This window comes from Piliocolobus tephrosceles, chromosome 5, assembly GCF_002776525.5.
Source record: "Piliocolobus tephrosceles isolate RC106 chromosome 5, ASM277652v3, whole genome shotgun sequence".
Classification (NCBI taxonomy): domain Eukaryota; kingdom Metazoa; phylum Chordata; class Mammalia; order Primates; family Cercopithecidae; genus Piliocolobus; species Piliocolobus tephrosceles.
Genome location: NC_045438.1, coordinates 29,352,841 through 29,371,698, shown reverse-complemented (window position 1 = coordinate 29,371,698; position 18,858 = coordinate 29,352,841).

Here is an 18,858-nt window from a genome sequence, read left to right as displayed (position 1 = left end):
AGTTGTCCTCAATAATTACTGTTGTGGGAATGAGTTAATGAATGACTTGTGTATAAAACCCAAGTTGGAGTCTCTGTAAGGCTTGAGTAATGGGAGTCACTAGTTTCAAACCTGTCTTGAAATGACTTCCACCCTGGTGGCTGGCCTGACTGAGGAAGACTGCACTAGAGGGAGAAAGAGACAGTGGAGGTGTAACTGTGGACCAAGCCCAGACGACTGTCAGTACAGCTCACCTTGGACTTGCTGAGAGCTGCAGGAGAGTAAGCCCTGAGGGTCAGGGACAGAGAGGGCTTAAAAATGTAAATGGATTCTCCTAAGAAGGTATAAATGTGCTATCGAGTATTTTTTCACTGTTATTTAGCTGTTAAGTAAACCATTTAATATTTTTGATGATTTTTGATGACAAGAACTTAAGATTCCATTGCAAGGCTAGACTTGACTTTCATTTGTATTGAATTTCACCATTTTACATTTTTAAAAAGCAGTACATGGATTATACATAAATGCCACTTCCTGTACAATGGAACCACATCAGTCCAATTGTTGCATTTTGAATAATGCATATTAACAGCAGGAAACAAAGTCTGCAGAGATCTACACTTATTGGAAACAAAAATTAGAAAAATGTCTTCATGTGAATTTTTTAAACCATAGCTTAGGAGTAGAAAAAAAGCAGACTAATATATTATTTTTAGAAGCAGACTGACCTATAAATGTGTTGAGGGAGAGGGGGCATCAGAAACATTTGTTTCACACCCTTAAATTTTCATTAAGAAAAATATTAGCTGTTGAAATGTGACAGAAAACTGTCATCAGTAAATGTAATCAGATATATAAATTGGACTATCAGCCACAAGGCAGGGTCAAAAGGCAAATTTGTCATTAAGATGCAAAAAAGAAACCCATTATTACAAAAACAAAGGAATTTGTATGCCCATATGTGATAATGAAAATTTTTGGACGAATCTATTCATTATAATAGCTGTTAACTAGATTAGAAATAATTTAACTTCAGAAATAATTTCTCACTTATATGTGTAATGATTTCCTCCCCATTATTTAATTCTGAAAAGAAATAGAAAATCTACAATGAGATCAGAAAAATTTATTCACTTTGGAGCTTTTGATCACTTTTTTTTATGGAAATACAAAACTGACTGAAAGTTCTACGGCGGCCAATGGGAAAGCAAACTGAAATCTGAAATCCTCACATTTCTTCCGTCATTCAGTCCAAGAGCCTTTCTGAATGGGGTCAGGTTTTATTGCTCATACAGTGTATGATCAATGCAGCATATTATAAATATGCAAAGGAGCATGCATTCATTAGAGACATGAGGAAAGGGTGAGTTTATGTTGAAAGCATTTTTGTTTTCTTTCCAAGTTAAGCTTTGTGGTGAGGGGACGTGGTTCACAGGAAGAACAGGCTAGCTCCCTGCACCCCAGATTCCCTGGGCGTTGAAGGTACATCAGATTCAACAATAAATGGCCCAAACCTCTTGGAGGAATGCCAGTGTAGAAGAGAACAATTGTAAAGATGGTTGATGAGTTTGGGAGGTGAGGGAACAGGTAGGAAAAAATGGAGAAAAATACTGACTTGCTTATTTGACCTTCATCCCATTCATGGGCAAATATTAACCTGCTGCTTTCAATTCCTTTTTGTCTGCTCCAACAGGCAAACTGGAGGCATATGTATATAGAGTCAATGCAGCACACCACAAAGCCATATTAAGACAGGAAGCCACAGAAATGTTCAACCACAGCTGCTGTAGCCACAACAAGAAACCTCACAGGTTGTGGGAAAGAGCTGTGGTACAAAGGGTTTCTAAATGAAGGGGATGGGACTGCCTGTCAATCCCTAAAGCTTTTAACTCAGGGAGGCCTTTCAAATATATCTCACCTCAATAGTGGAAGAGATTTTCCTAAAGCCACGGGTAGATGCATTCACATTGCATGTTATAGGTTTGTGGAATAGGAACAAAAATAGCTGAAGTCATTGTAATGTGGTTGGAGGTGTTTGTATCATCCAGTCTTAAATGCTTAAAATTTCAAGGCTAAACTTTATGATTGCAAATGGAGAAATTGAGAGCACTTTGAAAACAGTTTATCAGCTACAACTAGCCCAGACTAACCCAGAAGATGATGCTTTGTGGTAGGATGCCTCAGGCTCTTCGTGATCTAACTCCTCCTTGCTTCCCCAGCCTATGGCTCCTAACAAGTCTCCTTGGATTCTACACTAAGGCCTGTAAAACTACACAGTTCTCGGTCATTTGCTACTCACTCCCTAACCTCAGAAAGTTCTCCCTGTACTTTTTACCTTGCTAGTTGCTCTTCAATTTTCATGCTCCAGTTTGAAACTAATCTCCAGAGAGCTCTACAGTTATGTTAACTGAAATTTTATTCCCTTATTGTAATCTATTTACTTGATAATCTCCCTTACTAGACTGTCAGCTCATTTGTTCATCCACGTATTAATCTCTTGGACAAGTATTTAACTTTCTATGCATGTCACCGACAGAATCTTATGTACAACAGTGAACCATATGGAAATTGTCTTTACTTTCATAGACTTTCACTCTGTGGAGGGGTCACGGAATCATTGATCTTTTCGGCAACCCTGCCTGATGTTGAGGATTCACTCAGTTGCCAGATACATCATGGAGAGACACAAAAGGGCTAAGTTCTGCATATGGGTTTTTATCACTTTAGTAATACAAAAAGCTACATCTAGTACTTGTAAAGTATGGTTCAGGGTAATAACGATTAGGAAGAGTTTTGGCTGCCTGTAACTGAAAATTAAATTTACAAATAAGGGTTTAGTGCTTTTCACATAACAAGTGTGTAACTAGACAGTTCATTGTCTCCACAATGCCATCAGCGATTCAGGCTCTTTCTGCTTTCAGCCACCCCTAACATGTAACTTTTATTTTCACGAGCGTTGCCTCATGGTGGCAAAGTGGCTGCTCTACCTTCACCATCATACTGCATTCCAGGCAGAAGAAGGAGAAGGGTAAAGAGCAAAAGATACAGGCTAAGCAAGAATATCTCCTCTTATATTTTCCTGAGTGAAGCCACAGCCAGCACGTTCTGCCTACCTCTCATTGGCCAGGAACTATGTCACAAGACCACACTACAACTGTAAGGCAGGCTGAAAAAAATGTCTCTGTTTTAAACTGGGCATACATTGTCACTCTGAACAAAACTGGGGTTCTTTTGTAAAAAGAAGAAAATAGATAGTAGGTAGCCAGTAGTGTCTGCTGTAAACATAAATCATTATTCAAAATCATTTTTAAGCTGGCAATTCCTAACTCTGGATTGACTGAAGTTCTGAAAATTCTCATTTCTATTTATTGTTTGCAACTCAGCTTGTACTTACTTGTGGTGAAATTGTAAAATGGGTTTTGAGTGCTCATTTATTCCCAATGTGTTTCAAGCAATAGAGAACATATAGGGATTATATCGCACAGAGGCAAACTCCAAAGTGTTGGAGGATTTTAACTCCCCTGACAACTGTGGGAAGCCTTATCCTGTTTGGCATAAAGCTGAACATCTGATAACAAATAAATGTCTCAAAAGATAAAAGAAACAATGAATGGAACTAACACAAAGGCTTAATTCTAACCAACAAGAAAGAATTAGACAAGTGGTATGGTGGAAATAGTCCAGGCTTTAAAATCAGACAGCCAAGTTTTAATTCCTGACTTTTATACTTATTGGCTATTTGACCATAGGCTGTTTTCTCAGTCTTTCCAAGCCTGTCTTCCCAACCATCTGAGATAACAGAACTGAGATAGTACTTCATGGGGACTGGTCTGAGTGCAGTGGTGTTAACAATTAATTGATCTTAACCAGTTACGGATTTCTTTGTTCCTTCTTCACTCCCACTGCTTCACTTGACTAGACTTTATGAGTTTTTTAAGTGAAAAATAAATACTTCATGGGGTTGTTGGAACAATTAAAAAAGATAATGTAGGTTAAAGGCCTAATGCATAACAAGAACATACTTTTTAAACATAAAAGCCATATTTGATTTTTGAACTGGAAGCAATCAGAATATTTAGAGAGAAGTGATCCTTAAGAAAATTCTAGGAAAACACAGGCTTCAGAAAATACAAATTTGCCTTGGTGAGCATAAAAATGATGGCATTTCTGCTTTTGAAATATAGATCTCAAAATTTTTCCAGGACAAAAATGGTATGAATTTACAGTCAGAGATGAGAAGGTTGGTTAGCAACAACAACATTTAGATCACACCTTTACTGTGATGAGAAAGAAATAGGACTCTAAGAGTATCCTCATCATAGATTTTTAAAAACACACACAGAGGCTGGTGGAAGAGAGGCCCATAAGTAAAGACGCTGTGTAGGTCTGGAACAGCCATGCTGTCCTGCAGATCAGATCCTCGTTGGACTCTCTCTGTCTCTCTCAATCCTGCACTTCAGGAAGGTTTTTTAGAAAATCAGAACAAGTCAGTAGATCATTTATGATAGAGAGAAGTTTGGAATCCTTATATACAGAATGGTCAATGAAGGTGGTGCCATTTGATCTGGAAGAAAAAATATCCCTAGAGACCCACTGTCTGTCTTCAAAAGCTCACAGTCTGTGATACAGTGCAGCCTTCAGATTGGAGGTGGAACTATGTCACAAGACCACACTACAAATCGCATTTGCGGGATAGTGGCCTACAAATGCACTGTGTTGACCCAAATAAATTTTTTAAATGTTTTGAATTAGCAGCCAACTCTTAAAGTCACGAGATTTTGTGTAGAAATCTTGATTTCTGACTTCCAATTTTTGAAGAATTAGAAATTCTATCTCCCTTTACGGCAGCCAATACCCGGGGATGAGTAGAGGTTGCCCATTGTATAGGGGATGTGCTCTCTTTTTACCGGTTTCTGTTATTTTCAACATATCCCTTAACAACCAAGTAATCTTCACAGCAATCTTTCACCAGGATTTTTCCCCATACTTTTTCTAATAGGAGAGTTATATTGTTTTCACATCTTTATCGAAATGTTTCTCACTCCCAAACAGCATCACTCACTGGCATTTGAAGTTGTAGCCCATGGTGTAGGTTTACTCTGTATTGTGCTGGCTGTCAAATTAGAACATATGGCAGATTTGAACTCAGTGAAAGAGCTTCCTAACAGATTTGTTTGAAAATAGAGTGACCGGTGTTTTCAGAGGGTGGCTATTGATAGCTGCCTATAACTATGAATATTTAAGAAATGCTCACTGACAGAGAAAGTCTTGCACGTCATACAACAGTTTCTCATTGTTGTTCTATAGATTGGAGAGGTAACCATGACTCCCACCCAGTTGTGCCAGCACATTTATATATATATATATATATATATAACTTTAAGTTCTGGGGTACATGTGCACAACGTGCAGGTTTGTTACATAGGTAGACATGTGCCATGTTGGTTTGCTGCACTCATCAACTCGTCATTTACATTAGGTATTTCTCCTAATGTTATCCCTCCCCCAGCCCCCCAGGCCCCTACAGGCCCTGATGTGTGATGTTCCCCTCACTACGTCCATGTGTTTTCATTGTTGAGCTCCCACTTATGAGTGAAAACATGCGGTGTTTGGTTTTCTCTTCTTGTGTTACTATGCCAAGAATGACATTTTCCCGCTTCATCCATGTGCCTGCAAAAGACATGAACTTACCTGTTTTATGGCTGCATAGAATTCCATGGTGTATATTTGCCACATTTTCTTTATGCAGTCTATCATTGATGGGCATTTGGGTTGGTTCCAAGACTTTGCTGTTGTGAACAGTGCTGCAGTAAACATATGTGTGCATGTGTCTTTAAAGTAGAATGATTGATAATCCATTGGGTATATACCCAGTAATGAAATTGCTGGGTCAAATGGTATTTCTAGCTGTAGATCCTTAAGGAATTGCCACAATGTCTTCCACAATGGTTCAACTAATTTACACTCCCACCAACAGTATAGAAGTGTTCCTATTTCTCCACATCTTCTCCAGCATCTGTTGTTTCCTAACTTTTTAATGATCGCCATTCTAACTGGTGTGAGATGGTATCTCATTGTGGTTTTGATTTGCATTTCTCTAATGACCAGTGATGATGAGCATGTTTTCATATGTCTGTTGGCTGCATAAATGTCTTCTTTTGAGAAATGTCTGTCCATATCCTCTATGCATTTTTTGATAGGGTTTTTTTTTTTCTTTTAAATTTAAGTTCTTTGTAGATTCTGGATATTACCCCTTTGTCAAATGGATAGATTGCAAAAATTTTCTCCCAGTCTGTAGGTTGCCTGTTAACTCTGATGATAGTTTCTTTTGCTGTGCAGAAGCTCATTAGTTTAATTTGATTCCATCTGTCTATTTTGGCTTTTGTTGCTATTGTTTTTGGTGTTTTAGTCATGAAGTCTTTGCCCGTGCCTATGTCATGAATGGTATTGCCTAGGTTTTTTTCTAGGATTTTTATGGTTTTAGGTCAGGTCTTATGTTTAAGTCTTTAATCCATCTTGAGTTAATTTTTGTGTAAGGTGTAAGGAAGGGATCCAGTTTCAGCTTTTTGCGTTTGGCTAACCAGTTTTACCAGCACCATTTATTAAATAGGAAGTCTTTTCCCTATTGCTTGTTTTTGTCAGGTTTGTCAAAGATCAGATGGTTGTAGACATGTGGTGTTATATCTGAGGGCTCTGTTCTGTTCCATTGGTTTATATATCTGTTTTGGTATTAGTACCATGCTGTTTTGGTTACTGTAACCTTGTAGTATAGTTTGAAGTCAGGTAGCATGATGCCTCCAGCTTTGTTCTTTTGGCTTAGGATTGTCTTGGCTATCTGGGCTCTCGTTTGGTTCCATATGAAATTTAAAGCAGATTTTTCCAATTATGTGAAGAAGGTCACTGGTAGCTTGATGGGTATAGCATTGAATCTATAAATTACTTTGGGCACTATGGCCATTTTCATGATATTGATTCTTCCTATTCATGAGCATGGAATGTTCTTCCATTTGTTTGTGTCCTCTTTTATTTCATTGAGCAGTGGTTTGTAGTTCTCCTTGAAGAGGTCCTTCACATCATCCCTTGTAAGTTGGATTCCTAGGTATTCTCTTTGTAGCAATTGCAAATGGGAGTTCACTCATGATTTGGCTCTCTGTTTGTCTGTTATTGGTGTATAGGAATGCTTGTGGTTTTTGCACATTGATTTTGTAACCTGAGGCTTTGCTGAAATTGCTTATCATCTTAAGGAGATTTTGGGCTGAGACAATGAGGTTTTCTAAATATACAATCATGTCATCTGCAAACAGGGACAGTTTGACTTCCTCTTTTCCTTATTGAATACCCTTTGTTTCTTTCTCTTGCCTGATTGCCCTGGCCAGAACTTCCAACACTATGTTGAATAAGAGTGGTGAGAGAGGGTATCCTTGTCCTGTGCCAGTTTTCAAAGGGAACGCTTCCAGTTTTTGCTTATTCAGTATGATATTGGCTATGAGTTTGTCATAAATAACTCTTATTATTTTGAGATACATCCCATTAATACCTAATTTATTGAGAGTTTTTAGCGTAAAGCACTGTTGAATTTTGTCGAAGGTGTTTTCTGCATCTATTGAGATAATCATGTAGTTTTTGTCATTGGTTCTGTTTATGTGATGGATTACATTTATTGATTTGCATATGTTGAACCAGGCTTGCATCCCAGGGATGAAGCCGACTTGATCTTGGTGGATAAGCTTTTTGATGTGCTGCTGGATTCGGTTTGCCAGTATTTTATTAAGGATTTTCACATTGGTGTTCATCAGGGATATTGACCTGAAATTTCTTTTTTTGTTGTGTCTCTGTCAGGTTTTGGTATCAGGATGATGCCGGCCTCATAAAATGAGTTAAGGAGGATTCCTTCTTTTTCTGTTGATTGGAATAGTTTCAGAAAGAATGGTATCAGCTCCTCTTTGTACCACTGGTAGAATTCAGCTGTCAATCCATCTGGTTCTGGACTTTTTTTGTTTGGTAGGCTATTAATTACTACCTCAATTTCAGAACCTGTTATTGGTCTATTCAGAGATTCGACTTCTTCCTTGGTAAATATATTTTTAAAATCACTTAAGAAAACTAGAAGCATAAATCCTACACTGTTAGAATGTTGGGCTAGAAGATAATGGTAGCATAGAGTAAGGTTCAACCCACAGAAAGTACTTAATGGAGGCAAAAATAAATAAATAAATAAAAGATTGCATATTCCCAGGAAAATAAGAGAACTTGGCTCTGTGGGTCTCTAAGAAGGTATAATCAGGCCAGTAAACAATTCTACTCAAATAGAGTTGCTGAAGGGCAACGAGCATGATAACCAGGGATGCTATAATAGATTCTATGAGACCTTGTTATATGAGATGGAGACTGCATTGCAACTATTAATCTGTTTATACTCTTTGCAGTCTTTTAACCTCTTTAAATTTATGATATAATGATAAAATGTTCAGAATTTTAAGTGTGCTGCAAACATAACTGAGGACACGATAGAAGACTGAACTGAACAGTCTCTTCTTTGGTTCAAGGTTAGATAGTAATACACTGTTCATCTAGATTCTAGACCAAAGAAGACTCTGCTGTGAACTCATCTCATTTATTAAAAGGGATTTTTTAAAATGTAGAGAAATACGGGCCCAACTCTTTTAGGTATGATACAGTCCTGAGACTTAGTTGATGCATTTTTTTTCCACATTCAATGTTGGATTGTGGGTGCAGCAAAATATGATTGCAGTCATGTGTGATAAAATTACTATACACCATGCGTTTGTTGATTTGATTAAGGAAATATAAGAAGGGTTTTTTTTTTCCAGTTTATTATTCATGGTGTGCTGTACTGCTGGTCCCTGATGTTGTTGTTCCATGATGTGGGCCTCTAATATCCAATAACCTACATCATTCCTATTAACCTCAATCAATAGGGATTAAGAGCGAAAGACCAAGGGGAAACTTGCAAATAATCACAAAGTAAAGTGCAAAATTCAAATCTGAAAAGCAAGTGGCAATAAAGTTTTAGTCTGAAATAGCACTCAAGCTATCTTTCCTTTTGTTGTGCTGTTTAATTTAAGGAGGCAATAGTAATAGAGCATTTCGAACCACTTTGTTGTGGATTATAAGGATGTTTCTTCATTGGGACAACTCATTCCTTCTGTGGGGGAAACTCTTCCTCATTTTTGCATTAAAAAATAGGATAAATTTTCTGGTGAAAGATTAGACAATTATTCTCATTCAAGGGTCTACAAGGCCATCATGTCAAAACATTTGTGAAAATGTTCTGTTCCTCCCTTTTCCAAAGGCCAGAAGTTTGCCCCTGTAAGTGGCAGGAGATAATGAGTTTATCCTTGTTTTTATTATCTGATAAATGGATTTAAGTTAAAATATATTGCATTTTGCAAAATTATAGTATAATGTTACAGCTGGGATGTTGACATTTATGCAATCCACCTCTATCCCTAGACTTACTTGTACTAAGTTCTATATAATGTTATTACCCATAAAAGTTCATGTACTGAACAGGTCCCACACCACAATGATCTCCTGTGCAGTCATTTACAGCCATGCCGTCACTTTCTCACACACTCTCTCTACAGCCCCTCACTCTTGCCCCCACCTCTCTTTTAATTGGGGTCTTGAGATTGTTTGCATTTAAAGTAATGATATTTTGCATGTTATTACTTATTTGTGGGATCTAAAAATAAGAGCAACTGAACTCAATGGACACAGAGAGTAGGAATATTGTTACCAGAGGTTGGGAAGGGTAGTGAGGCGGGTGGGGTGGGTGGGACAGGGTGGATGAGTGGGAGCTGGAGATGGTTAATGGGTACAAAAAAAATAGAATAAATAAGACCTACTATTTGATAGCACAACAGGATGACTATATTCAGTAATAACTGTACATTTAAAAATAATTTAAAAAGTATAATTGGATTGTTTGCAACACTAGGGATAAATGCTCGAGGGGATGGAAACCCCATTCTCCATGATGTGATTATTACTCATTGCATGCCTGTATCAGAATATCTCATGTACCCCATAAGTATATATACCTACTATGTACCCACAAAAATTTTCTAAATTAAACATTTTTTGTAAAAATATGAAGTAATTAATGATATTTTAGCATGTAAGTCTGCTATTTTATAATTTATTTTCTATTTGTTTCCTCTGGTTCTTGTGCCTCTGTTTTTTTCTTGCCTCTTGCAGGTTATTTGAACTCCTTAAAAAATAATTCCATCCTGATTAAATGTAATTTTAAAAAAGTAATTTCAAGATAGTGATTTTGTGTGTGTCTCTTTGTGTTGTTTTCATGATAGTTACTCTGGGTTTTATAGCTATGTGACATCGTCTATTAGAACCAATATTTACTACTTTGAGTGAAGTATGGGAAGCTCACTTCTATTTAGGTTCCTTTATCTTTACCACGTTTAAATCTTATGTATCAGATGGTGTTATATTTTTGTTTCCATCATCACATATAATTTATTAAACATATGAAGAAAATGAGAGTTTACTGTATGCACCCCTATTTCTTCCCTTTTCTTTGTTCATTCTTCCTGCTGCTGAAACATTCTTTCTTTTATCATTGTCTGCCTGTTAGAAGAACCTCCTTTAGTGAATCTTAAAGGGTATGTCTATTAGAAACAAATTCTTTTAGTTTTCCTTTTTCCAAGAATGTTTTCATTTCCTCTCATTCCTGAAGGATACTTTTGCCAGATATAGTGAAATTCAGAGTTGACAATTCTTTTCTTTCCACACTAGTGTACCACTTGCTTTTTGTCTCCATGGTTTCAGATGAGATACCTGCTATAATCTGAACTGGTATTTTTAAGTAATGCATTATTTCTCTCTAGTTGCTCTCAAGACTTTTATCTTTCATTTTCAAAGGTTTAATTATCATGTGTCTTGGTATGACTTTCTTTGTTTATCCTGTGTGAGTTTCACTCAGCTTGGATGTATAAGTGATATGGTTTGGCTGTGTCCCCAGCCAAATCTCACCTTGAATTGTAAAAATCCCCACAAGTCAAAAGTGGGGCCAGGTGGAGATAATTAAATCATGGGGGTGGTTTCTCCCATACTGTCCTCGTGGTAGTCAATAAGTCTCATGAAGTCTAATGGTTTTATAAATGGGAGTTTCCCTGCATGAGCTCTCTTTCTTGCCGTTGTGTAAGACATGTCTTTGCTTCTCCTTTGCCCTCCCCCATGATGGTGAGGCTTCTCCAGCCATGTGGAACTGTGAGGCCATTAAGCCTCTTTCCTTTATAAATGACCCAATCTCAGGTAGGTCTTTATTAGCAATGTGAGCACAGACTAATACAATAGGTTTATATCTTTTGCCAAATTTGAGGAGTGTTCAGCCATTGTTTTTCCAAGTGCTCTTTCTGCTCTGCTCTTGCTCTTTCTCTTCATTTTCTGGGACTTGATGAAATGACTGTCAGATCTTTTGTTAGTATTCCACAGGTCCCTGAGACTGTTCATTTTTTGTTTTAGCCCATTTTCTCTCTGTTTCAGGTTGGGTTAATTCTATTGTTTTATCCTCAAGTCTACTGATTCTAACCTCTGTCATCTCCAGTTTTCCATTGAGCCCAGCCAGCAAGTTTGTCATTGTTTTGACATTTGTTATTGTATTTTTCAATTCTGTAATCTCCATTTGATTCTCTTTTGTAACTTCTATTCTTTGCTGAGATTTTTTTATTCTCATTTATTTCAAAATAATTTTGATTATTGAAGTGTTTTCATGATGGGTGTTTTAAAATCTTTGTCAGAGAATTCCAACATCTGATCCATGTAGTGGTTAGCATCAATTGATTGCCTTTTCTCTTTCAAGTTGTGATTTTCTGGGTTCTTGATGACAAGTGACTTTATATTATATCCTGGGCATCTTGTCAATTATGTTCGGGGACTCTGAGTCCTATAATTTATTTCAGCAGCAGTTACTCTGTTTAGGTTCAGCATGCAGGTTTTGGCTTATTTTTGTGGGCTGTTCTTCCAATGGCCATTTACTTTTTAGAGCCTTTATGGGGTTATTTTGGTGTGTTCAGTATATCAGGTGTCTCTGGGGCTCTCACTGGTCCCTGCTGGTGCTGCCTATTGGAGCAGAAGGACCAATTTGCATGGAAGTGGCTTTCAGTAAGGGTGGGGCATGGCAGGATACCTCCTTGCTGCCCTGATGTCTCTGAATAGTGGGGACAGAGAAATTCTCAGAGCTGATGGGACAATGAAACTTGCCAGGCCCGGCTGCTAGGCTGTTGCCTTTGCTGGGTCCCTCACCTGCCCACCCTGTGCCTTTGACTGAAGTTGGAGAATTTCAGGCCCACAGGGACAGAAGGGCTTCCCAGACTAGGCTGCTTATTGGGACTGGGTCTTCTCACGTGCTTCTACACACCTTCCCTAGAAAAACATATCATTTAAAAATTATCTTTAACAGTGATATTAAGGAAAAGCCAGTTTAGTTATGGTTGGCACTATGCTCATACTGTATTTGTGCAGGTGATTTTTTAAGATTTCTAGAACCTAAACTCCACAAGTTTTTCATATGGCACGATCTGATATTCCTGCTCAGGACATTAGTTGTCTTATCTGCTGAAATGATGGTATCCAGAGAGTATTGATTGGGGGTTGATGGTAAGCTGGAAGGAGGCCCGAATGTGTGTTATAGGGTTTTACCTTGGCCATTGGTTTTGTCACAGACTTGGATATAGTAAATGATGGAGACATCAGATTTGAGGACAGCACAAAACTCAGTAAAACAGATACAAATTTGCACTGAATGTCTCTGGTTCTTTAATATATCTAATTTCACTTTGAAACCGCAGACTTTTCCCCACTTTTTGATGGATAATTTGCATATGTTCCCACAATCAGGTTAATTTTGGTCCAAAAATGAAATTGTATAATTTAGAACTTCTTAGGGACCCAAATTCTGCCTTGAATTCTTGACCTCTAGCACAAGCTCAGAGATTTTACTAGTGGGTCTCAAAGATTCAAGTAATCACAGCAGTGTGGTTAAAAGTTTGAACTTTAGAGTCAGACCTCTTAGGTTTAAATCTTGGCTTCACCACTTATCAGATATAGGGTCTTGAATTAAACTCTCTATGCCTTTTATTGTCTCAATCAGGTTAACAATAGGATCTACCTCATAGACTGGTTGTGAATGATATTTGAGAAAATATATGTAAAATATTTAACATAGTACCTGGCGCATAGTAATAGCTACTGATGTGATCTATAGTTGAAAGATCACAGGATTTCAAAACCTGGCTTCACTCTTACTGGTATGTGACCTTAACTTTGAGATTTCTTCATTTATAAATTAGAGGTAATAATAAAGAATGGCTTCTTCGTGTTGGCGGGGCGCGGTGACTCACGCCTATAATCCCAGCATTTTGGGAGGCCGAGGTGGGTGGATCACGAGGTCAGGAGATCCAGACCATCCTGGCTAACATGGTGAAACCCGTCTTTACTAAAAATACAAAAAAATTAGCCAGGCATAGTGACGGGTGCCTATAGTCCCAGCTACTCGGGAGGCTGAGGTAGGAGAATGGTGTGAACCCGGGAGGCAGAGCTTACAGTGAGCCAAGATCGCAGCACTGCACTCCAGCCTGGGCAACAGAGTGAGACTCCGTCTCAAAAAAATAAAAATAAAAATAAATAAATAAACAAATAAATACATTAAATATAAATAAATAAATAAATAAAAATAATGGCTTCTTAGTGTTGTCATAAGACTAGTGAGAACACCTACATAAAAGCACAATATGAATGGCACATGCTAGTCACTGTATTGCTCTTGGTGTGCATCGGTCTCGGTATGTTTCAGTTGTGAGTCATATTATAACCAACATTCTGATGCACAGTTCTGCCCTCATACAAATTTCGTGGATTCTCCATTTAATAGAGTCCCACAATTAATGATTTCCTCTATTCATGTATTCATATTACAACCAGGGACTTTAGATCTGAATAATTTTAATAATTAATATTTCTTGAATGCTTCCGGTATATCAAACACTGATTAGCACTGCATACAATGTAATCTCACAGCTATCTTGCGAGGTAGCTTAGCTTCGTTTCAGATGACAGACTGAGGCTTAGGGAAGTAAGTAAGTCACCCAAAATCACACATCTTGTAAATAAGTGTCAGACTAGGCACTTGAACCCATGTCTTTCTGACTGAAAAGTCAAAATCTGTATTACACCATCCTTGGGAGACTCTCAAGCCATCATGTCGGAAGTCATCCTAGATTGTTCACTAGCTTCCCCACCTTATCACTTCTTCCTATGTCAGTCACTCACTGAGACTTGTCCTTTACCTGCCAATTGTCTTTCCCAAGTCCTTAGCTCTCCTCCTCCTGTCACTACTGCCCATGCTGTCTCTTTTGATTTTTGCAATAATGAACTGATCAACCTGTGCAAGCCTTCCTCCAGTCCCTGGTCCACAGCACCAATAGAGAAATCTTTCTAAAATGACAATTCTGTTCTCCTAGCAGTTCTCCCATTCCCACAGGGTAAGATCCAAGCTTTTGAGTATGACATACAAGATGTCTGTCTTATCTAACTTAGGTTTGCACCATTCTCTCTCCCTACCTACCTCGTCTTGATTTAATTTTTAACAATATCAATCTACTTCTACTGCATAATGCACTAGGCTGTTCCTTCTACCTGGAATGTTTCCTTGACCCCACTGCCCCGCACTTCTACTCCGGGGTGCAAGTTCAATACATCTTTCCAAGTTACTCCAGACATCACATCCTGACCCTCTCTTTCCTCATATGAAATTTAAAATATCATTTGAACTGTGTCTTTGACTTTGTATAAGATTCTGTTCTGAAATTACTCTTATGTTTTAACATGCCTACCACTCCCACAACTCTCATTGATCAAAAGTCACTGGACTGCAGATTTAAAGAGTAAATTTTATTGAATGTAAATTGTACATAAAAATTATTATAAAAAGAAACTTAAATATCAATCAAATGTAATGTGCAGACCCCATTTAGATCCCAATTTTTTAAAAATCTACAATTTTTTGAATAATTAGAGAAATTTGATTTTTCACTGAAAATTGGGTTAAATTGAGGAAATAATGTTAATTTTGTTAGCTATGAGAGAAACATTGTAGTTACGGTCTTTAAAAGTCTTTATCTGTTTTATATATATACATGGAAACATTTATGGATAAAATGATATGATGCCTGGAATATTCTTTAAAAATGCCTATGGAAAACGTGAAGAGGTTAGGGAGATTAAATAAAACAAAGCTACAACATTTCTAATTATTGAAGCTGGGTAATAAATACATGAGAAGTTCATTAGACTCTACTATATCTGCTCTACTTTATATTTGAAATTTTTCACAGCAAAAGTTAAAACTCTAAAAAGCAATACTGATGAACAAACCAGCCCCCTATGGTCCATCCCACTAGCTACCAACAGCCCTATTTCTTTTAACACTTTGTCTTCCTTGTATTTTGCTTGGAAACAATAACTGTGAAACTATACAAGCACTTCAGTCTCTGCTCCTACCTCTGGGGTCATGACCAGGACTGGTGCTGTGGTTTAGCCTTTAGCCAGAGACTTATACCCCGCAAGGGTTATTGCAGAACATCACCCTTCTCCTAAAGCTGTTACATTCCCCTCCACTCATTCCCAGCACATGGCCTCTCCTCCTACTTTATGGGACAGACTCCATCACCTTTATTCTTCCCAAATTAAAAATAAAAATACTATAGTACATCCAGGCCATGGAATATTATTCAGTGCTAAAAAGGAATGAGTTATCAAGCCATGGAAAGATATGGAGGAAACTTAAGTTCATATTGCTAAGTGAAAGGAGCCTATCTGACAAGGCTACATACTGTAACCAACTACATGACATTCAGGAAAAGGCAAAACTATGGAGAGTAAAAACGCCAGAGGTTGCTGGGGTTAGGAGGTAGGGAGGGATGGGTAGGTGAAGTACAGATGAATTTTAGGGCATGGAAATAATAATGTATGATATTATAATGGCAAATATATGTCTCTACACAGTTGTCAAAACAGGTAGAATGTACAATGCAAAGAGTGAACCCTAATGTTAACTATGGCCTTTGGTTGATATTGATGTGTCAATGTTGGTTTTGTCAGTTGCAACAGATATTCTACTTTGGTGGGGGATATTGATAGTAGAGAAGACTGCATATGTTGTGGGAGGGATATATAGGAGCTCTCTGTAATTTTTTGTGAACCTAAAGCTGCTCTAAAAAAAAAAATTCTCCTAATTAAAAAAAACAAACAAAACAAACTGATTTGCAGTTTCTTTTCTTCCACCCTTTGGCTTAGTAGATGACATGCCTATAATTCTTCCCTCTTACCAGTTTTCAACTCACAGCTTATGACAAGGGGTGATGCATCACACAAACCCACAGAGCACTATTTACAGAGACTTAAGATGTGAATAGTCCCCCCAGGAGAAGGGCACCCCATAATCAGTTCATGTGAAACCCCCAGTGGTCTATGCTCTCTTGCTTCTCCTGTGCTTGCAGTTTCCACTCAGCGTTGAACAGCAATTTCTTCTTTCTTAGCCTGGGTAACTCTCATTGCCCATTCACAGCAAGGCCAGGTGTTATCCCTTCCTTTACAAGCCATTTCACCACTTGCCTAAGTCTCATCATGACTAGGTTCTCCTTGTGAAAGTCCCCATCACAAGCTGAGCTCCTCTGGCTTAGAGCTGTTACCATTCAAGATTGTGGGGTCTGTTTATGTGGCTGCCTGCTTCGTCTAATGACTGTGAGCTCGCTGAAGGCAGTGTGTCTTCACACGCTTTACAACTCTATTTCCAGGGTCCTGCTTTTTCTATCATGGAATAGGAGTTTTGTACATGTTTGTTAGATAAATGAATGAGTAAATGAGTTAGTAATATTGCTATTGCTAAAATCCAGTGTTAACTTTTATTTAACGGTACTGGAAGTCCTATGTGAAATAGGACAATGAGGAAGGAAAATGTGGGGTCAGAGACCCTACACACAGTCCCCACTGGGGCACCGCCTGGTGGAGCTGTGAGAAGAGGACCCCTGTCCTCCAGACCCCAGAATGGCATATCCACTGACAGCTTGCACTGTGCACCTGGAAAAACCACAGACACTCAATGCCAGCCTATGAAAGCAGCTGGGAGGGGATCTGTACCCTTTAAAGTCACAGAGGGGGAACTGCCCAAGGCCCTGGGAGCCCACCTCTTGCATCAGGGTGACCTGGATGTGAGACAAGGAGTCAAATACATATTTGTATTTTGGACAGGCCTGTTGGATTTTGGACTTGCATGGGACCTGTAGCCCCTTTGTTTTGACCAATTTCTCTCATTTGGAACAGGTGTATTTGCCCAATGCTTGTACCCCCGTTGTATCAAGGAAGTAACTAACTTGCTTTTGATTTTACAAGCTTATAGGCAGAAAGGACTTACCTTGTCTCAGATGAGACTTTGGACTTGGACTTTTGAGTTAGCGCTGGAGTGAGTTGGAATTTTGGGAGACTTGGGAAGTCTTGATTGTGTTTTGAAACATGAGGACATGAGATTTGGGAGAGGCCAGGAGCAGAATGATATGGTTTGGCTGTGTCTCCACCCAAATCTCTTCTTAAATTGTAGTTCCCATAATCCCCACGTGTCATGGAAGGAGCCCAGTGGGAGGTAACTGAATCGTGGGGCAGTTCCCCCTATGCTGTTCTCATGATAGTGAGTTCTCATGAGAACTGATGGTTTTATAAGGGGATTTCCCACTTCACTCTGCACTTCTCTCTCCCTCTGCCATGTGAAGAAAAACATGCTTGCTTCCCCTTCCACCATGATTGTAAGTTTCCTGAGGCTGAACTGCGAATCAAGTAAATCTTTCCTTTATAAATTACCCAGTCTCAAGTATGTCTTTATTAGCAGCATGAGAATGGACTAATACACATAGGGTGTGCAGTACTTCAGTGGGCTCAAGGGATTGAGACACAGTTTATTCATAGCCTCTACCTTTAAGATATCTCCATCCATTGATCCATCCATGCAATAATTAGACCTTGTAATTCATGCAATTAATGTTTATTAGGTTACCTGGCTCTTCCTGTTGGTTCAACAGGAAGGAGTACAAAGCAATCATAAAAATAAAACACTAGGAATTTCAATGAGCTCACTACAGAGTCATTCAACATGTTTCCTTTACGCCCCAAGTATAACCCTAATTTTTCAAACCCCTTTATTTAGGGAATAAGCCATTATTTCTGGCTTGAGACATCAAACAACACTTTAAGAATTCTTGCAATTTTTCTGCTAGGAACAATAAATGGCATTTCATCCAATGTACATCTAAATAGGTTGGATAAATTTTACGAGCACTGAGTGTACACATTTAAGCCTGGAGTATGTACAGAAGAGAGAGTTCTAGAAGGAGAGTAACTTACACAAAAAATACCAATACTGCAAATGAAATGATTTGGTGGTTTTTTTTTTTTTCTCATTATAAGTTACTCTAAAAACCCAAGAAATTGTTAGGGCCTGACCTAGAACTCTAGCTCTCTCACCTAGGAAGAAAGCTGGATGTGTCTTTATTTTAATCAGTCGTACACTGGACTTGAAATGTACCAGGGCTTCCTGCTGCCAAAAATTAATTTGCACATGCATCAGGGCATGTACTGAGTGCATGGCCTGGTTTCAGGAGCAATGTGCCTGTGGTTATTTTGTGAGTTAATGTGAGCTTGTGCATCAGCACAGGGCCTGTCATTGGCTGGAACACTGGGCTATGACTCAGAAAACCCCCATTTCTATTTTTACCTTTTTACGGCCTTAACGTGTGACCTCAATCTTTTAACCCCTTTCTTCCTCAGTTTCTCATCTGTTTTATGCTTTTC